This window comes from Aethalodelphis obliquidens, unplaced genomic scaffold (genome assembly GCF_003676395.1).
Source record: "Aethalodelphis obliquidens isolate GAN/ISIS:26980383/991018 unplaced genomic scaffold, ASM367639v1 scaffold16, whole genome shotgun sequence".
Taxonomy (NCBI): domain Eukaryota; kingdom Metazoa; phylum Chordata; class Mammalia; order Artiodactyla; family Delphinidae; genus Aethalodelphis; species Aethalodelphis obliquidens.
The window spans coordinates 28,396,586-28,402,886 of NW_020837960.1; the positions used below are offsets into that span (position 1 = coordinate 28,396,586).

A 6,301-nucleotide genomic window follows, 5' to 3' on the forward strand; every position below is an offset into this window, starting at 1 on the left:
ACGTGCCGCGGAGCAGCTGGGCCCGTGAGCCATGGCCGCTGAGCCTGCGCGTCCGGAGCCTGTGGTCCGCAGCGGGAGAGGCCGCAGCAGTGAGAGGCCCGCGTACCGCAAAAATAAAAAAATAAAAATAAAAAATAAAAAAAAAAAAAATTTAAAATAGTCAAGGGACTTCCCTGGTGGCACAGGGCTACAAAGTTGTAAGTCTTTGTATCAGCTAGAGCAAGTTCATCTACCTTATGCTTCTTGACTCTTTAGAACGAACCTGTCAATTTTTTTAAATTAATTAATTAATTTATTTATATTTGGCTGTGTTGGGTCTTCGTTTCTGTGCGAGGGCTTTCTCTAGTTGCGGCGAGTGGGGGCCGCTCTTCATCGCGGTGCGCGGGCCTCTCACTGTCGCAGCCTCTCTTGTTGCGGAGCACAGGCTCCAGACGCACAGGCTCAGTAGTTGTGGCGCACGGGCCTAGTTGCTCCGCAGCACGTGGGATCTTCCCAGACCAGGGCTCGAACCCGTGTCCCCTGCATTGGCAGGCAGATTCTCAACCACTGCGCCACCAGGGCAGCCCGAACCTGTCAATTTTAATGAAGATTCCTTTCAGATTTTCTTTGGAATTTGGAGAGAATAAACAACTTCATGATACTGAGTATTCCTTTCCAAAAACATGAATATTATTCCATTTTCTTGGGCGTTCTTCAGTGTCCTCCAATAAGACCTTATGATATTCTGCATATAGATCTTGCACATCTTTTGTTAAAAGTATTCCTAGTGTAGCAGGTTGCCAGTTGTCTCCAAAAATCCATCCATCTCTTCCTGGGCACACAGCCACCCAAAGAGATTCTACTCACCCCAGGAGTGATGGTGCAGCCTCCAGGTAGCGCCTACTGAAAGAATCACTGCTTTCCCTGACTCAGCTTTTCCTCACCTGTGCTGACCACGACACTGATGTGGAAGTGGCCCAGTTCTGATGATTCAGATGAGTACAGGACTCTCGGGAATGACCTAGCAACAAAGTAAAAGGAACCCAGGTCTCTGGATGACCTGTTGAAGCAGAGCTGTCTGCCAGCCTAGACCAACCACACTAGAAACTTCTCTTTTATTTAAGCCATGCTATTCAGGGGTTCGTTATGTTATGCTATGTTTTTTACACACTGTTAGATTCTGTTTAGTAATGTTTTACCTAGAATTTTTGTATCTACGCTTAAGAGTGAGATTGAACTGCAGTTTTCCTTATTCTTGTGTTCTTTCCTTGTTCTGATGCCCTAAAGTGCATTAAGAATATTTCCACCCTTTCAGTCCTCTGGAGGAATTTACATAAGATGAAATAATTTGTTTCTAGAAAATTTAATTGAACTCATCCGTAAAACCATCTGGATTTCATGTAGTTCTTGTTGGGAAGAATTTTTACTGTGAGTGATTTCATTTTAACACTTTCTTTATAAATAAGTAATGAGTGCTACCTCAATGCAGTTTTAATTTCTGTTTTATATTACTAATAGAGTTGCTCATCTTTCCATATGTCTATTAATTGTGGGTTTCCTATTTTGTGAGTTGCCAGTTTATTTCTTTTTCCCATTGTGATCATTTAGATTAATTCAGCTTCCCCTCCCAGTGTGGATGGAGTACCATTCTCCACCCCAATGATGTTGGGCTTGGCCATATGACTTGCTTTGGCCAATAGAACAATAGCAGACATGACACAAGCAAAAGGCTTTAATTATGCTTGCTCAGATTGGTGTATCTCTTGCACTAGTGCTGTCACCATGACAACCAGCCCTGGGTAATCACTGGCCGTAGAGTGATGAGCACACTTGGAACAGACCTGTACCCAAACTGCATCCTGGAGCCAAGCCCAGCAAACTTGGAGCCTGAAGAAGCAGAGTCACCCAGCTCAGTACAATCTAAGTCAGCCAAACAGCAGACTTGTGTGAGAATAGATGCTGTTGTTAAAAGCCAGTGAGTTTTAAGGGGACTTGTTATGCAGTAATATTGTAATAATAGCTGACTAACACATCTATTATCTGTCAGCGTGTTAGAGAATTTCTTATCATTTTTTGTAATCATTAGCTTATATAATTTTAATAGATAAATTAATATTCACATAATTTATATAATTATTAGTTTATTGCTGTAACTATCCCCCCGCCCCCGCTAGAGTTTGTCTTGTATTTTGATGGTGTTTCTTAATTTTACACATAGGGAAATTTTACTCATTTTTAGTTAAGTTTGTACATTTTCCCCCCCTGTTGCTCTTCTATTCCTTTTGAACCTAAACAGTCTTTCCCAATTCTGAGATTTAATAAATAATCAATTCCATTTTCTGTTTTATAAAACTTTAAAAGTGTGTAATTCTCTAATCTATCTGGAATAAGAGAGGTGTATTAATCATTCCTAGACCCTCTTATTTTTTTTCCTGAGTTCAGTGTGATATATCTAGGACCCCTAAAAATTAATCCCAATTCTAATTGGAAAAATGTTTAAATTGAAAACTCATTAAGATTATATAATAGTCACCCTTTTAGCTAACAGCTTTGTTTTTGCTTTAAATTTTTAAATTGGCATACCAATTTAACTATCCCAATTACTTTGTGTTTAACCAAGCTGAAATTACACTTTCATTTGCTGTCCAATTCCTCTAGAGAATTCAAATTCACCACAATCTTTTAGTAACCCACAGCTCTGTTCCTTATTAACCAAAATAATTCAATCACTCACAAAATTTTTTACTATTTTTTCCTAGATTATCTTACAATCCTCTTATCTATACAAGTTGAAACTGAAGGAGGCATACTGCACTGTTAGAAGGACTAGAAAAACGCTGTGTGAATAGCATCACTGTATTGAAGGTATCCTGCCGTGAGTGAAGGTGTGTCCCTCGGTGGAGCCTTCCCGGATTCTGTAAGGGGAATTTGCTGCTGTTCTCCCTGTGGTCCCGTAGCACAGTATGTAGGGGACTTGCATTGCAACGTACTTTTGTTTACATGTTTGTTCACCCCATTTGACTGTGAGTCCCCCATTGGCAGTTACTCATTTCTAGTTGTCTAGCACCCATCTTGGTACTTGGCTCATAGAAGATGCTCAGTACCTATTGCTTGATTGATCAACTGATTGGAAGGTTGCACTGGGTGATAGTAAAGTGATGGTGGGCAGCCTATTTGGGTAGCTTCCTTTCTCTTTCCTTTCTGTGAGACCACGACCAATATATAATTCATTTAAACTCTTATACCAGGTCATTCTTTTATATCTCCCACTCTAGGTAGTTATTGGAGTGCCCAAAGACCACACAGGAGATAGGAAAGCGGGGATTAAAAACTTCTCGCCAGTTTCTATAACTAAGTTATTCTAGCACCATGATATATTGGAAGGAGCACTGAACTAGGGGTAGGGAGACTTAGGGTCCAAGTCCAGCTCTTCCTCTTAATACCCAGCTTAGAACAGGTCACTTCATTCCCCGGGGCTGCAATTTTGCCATCTGCAAATTGAAATGTGCCACTGCATTGCACAATCTGTTAGGTCCTTAGGACTTTAGTTCTGTACAGAACTACTCAGGATGAGAGCCATTCATCAGGCAGCCACACTGCATAGTGGAAGGACATGGGGCTCTGGAGTCAGGTGGTTGGGGCATTGTATCCAGACTGTCAGTTACTAGATTAACAACCTTGGGCAAGTTATTTAGCTTCACTGATGCTCAGTTTTCTGTGGGACGTATAATACCTCTCTTGCAAAGCTGCTGTGAAATTTAAATGAGATAAGGCAGATGAAGCCTGTGGCACTGCACTTAGACTGCAGTAGAGTCTAGACAGGAACCTTAGTTGTGTTCGTCACACCCCTGTCCTTGCACACAGAGGAAGCTCATCTTTCACCTTTCACTGATGCTCACATACACTGCACACACAGGTGCACACACTCACACACACACACACACACACACACACACACGGTGGAATAGTTAAAGACAGCAGAAGTCCAATTTTAATGACTTTTTTCCCATGGTTCTGGTACCATCATTACCAAAAGGAGAGGCTATCTTACAGGCAGTGATTTAATGGTTAAATGTTAAATTCTTGATGTCTTACAAGCATTAAATAAATAGTCCCTAGGTAATTCCCCCTATGTCCAATAAAATGAAAAATCACCAGATATATGGAACTTGGAAACTGGAGTTATTAGGTTCTTTAAATCCTGGACACAGATACCATTAAAGTGTGGGTCCCTTCCAATAACTTTTTAATTATAAAGAATATTTCATACACAGTAAGCAATATTACAAGATGACGCAATAAAACAGTATTGCCAACAGTTCCAAATGTTGTGTTTCTGCTGTACTTTACATCTTGGGTCTGGATACTAAGGTTTGTGGTTGCTTGTTTTGAAACAAAACCCATTACCTACAAGGCAATTCACTTTGGGGTCGGTTGCTCAAAGTTGCAGCTTCAAAGCCCGGAGGGAGAACGTTGATGATTCAACTACCCCCTCAAATTGGGTTTTGAAATTCGTGATTCGGGAGCACTCTCTTCACTGACTTTGAGGGAGCGCTAACACCTGGTCTGCCCAGCAGAGGGCAACAGGACCCGAGGAAAAGCAGCAAGAGTATCAGCAGGGTTTTAAACTCAGGCTCCCCAGGAGGGGCCACCCAAGGCCAGGGCCAAGGAGGATGACACTCCTCCCGGCCACGAGGAGCACCAGGGCCAGTGCAGAATGGAAAGATGGGTGCCTTGTCCAAAAGCACCTCAAGCCCACTCCCCGGACTGCTCTTGCCCGGAGACTGTGGGGACGCCCCCTTCATTCACGCGCAGCTCTTTAGATGTCACCTTCTCAAGGAGACCCTCCCCAGCTAAAACAGCATCCCCGTCGCCCTCTAAGTGGAACCTGACCCTGTAACCAGCTTTATTTTTCCTCCAAGCACTTACCGCCAACACCTGATGTATTATATTAGTCTGCACTTACTAGAATGTCCAGGGGAGCAGGAATTTTCTAGAGTTTTCGGTCCATGACTGTATCCCCAGCTTCTGGAACGATGCCCAGAATGTGTAAACGCTGGACTGTTGAAATGAGGATATGTCTTGACAACCACTGATGAGACAAAAGTAAAAACCAAAGAATATCAGTGCGGCAGGGGCCCGAGTTGCAGTTCGTCCCCGCTTGGGGGCCACAGTGGAACTCAGCGCCCAGCACCTCCAGGGAGAAGCTGCACGGGGACCTGGAGATGGAGCACGTGGAAGTGGGGGACACGACTCCCAACTGTTGCGCGTCCAGCCTCCGCGTCCTTGTGGTGTCGGCCAAGTTCAAGGGGAAGCCGCTGCTTCAGAGACACGGGCTTGTGAACACTTGCCCAGCAGAAGAGCTCCTGCACATCCATGCCTTTGAGCAGAAAACCCTGACCCCGGCGCAGTGGGCCCGTGAGCAGCAGAAATAAGGGACCCAGACCTGCACACCTATTCAATTATGGATCAGGGCCAAAAAAAAAAAAAGAGGAAAACAAAACAAAACAAAAGAATAACCAGGGCAAGGCCTGCAGGGCATACCTGTCAGATCAGCAGATGGGATGGGAAAGACTATCCCTTTACCTGAATGCAGATTTGCTCTGAAAGCAGAACGCCGACTGCATAGAACCATCGTATTTTCCCATCACCTAATCTGTGATACTTTCACAACGTCCTTGGAGAGTGACTGCTTCACTCCTTTTACAGGTGAAATAAATAAAGCCCAGAGAAGTACAGAATCTTACACAAGATTCCAGAGTCACACAGCTCCCGTGGCAGAGGCAAATCAAGAAGACCAGAACTCAAGCAAGACTGACGTCTATCCTCCTGCTCTTTCTGAGGTCACGCTGTTCCAGACGTGGGGTCTGCAGTCTGACCTTTTCATTCTATCCCAGGGTCAGGAAGATGAACTTAGTGGCCCAGCGCCTTGGGAATTGATTCAGCTTGTTTGCAGAGACCAGTCAGCTTTGCCTTGGATTCAGTTCATTGTCAACGTATCAGTAATTCTTTTTTTAAAAAATAAATTTATTCATTTTTATTTATTATTTTTGGCTGTGTTGGGTCTTCGTTGCTGTGCGCGGGCTTCCTCTAGTTGCGGCGAGCAGGGGCTACTCTTCGTTGCGGTGTGTGGGCTTCTCATTGCGGTGGCTTCTCTTGTTGTGGAGCACGGGCTCCAGAGTGCGTGGGCTTCAGTAGATGCAGTGGGTGGGCTCAGTAGTTGTGGCCCGTGGGCTCTTGAGTGCAGGCTCAGTAGTTGTGGCTCACAGGCTTAGTTGCTCCGTGGCATGTGGGATCTTCCCAGACCAGGGCTCCAACCTGT

General features: G+C 44.1%; 1 pseudogene; it reads left to right on the top strand.

Annotated features, from left to right (window-relative positions):
• The first annotated feature begins 856 nt into the window (after nucleotides 1-856).
• On the top strand, nucleotides 857-5,732 carry LOC113625557 (bolA-like protein 2 pseudogene; annotated as a pseudogene).
• Nucleotides 5,733-6,301: the final 569 nt, after the last annotated feature.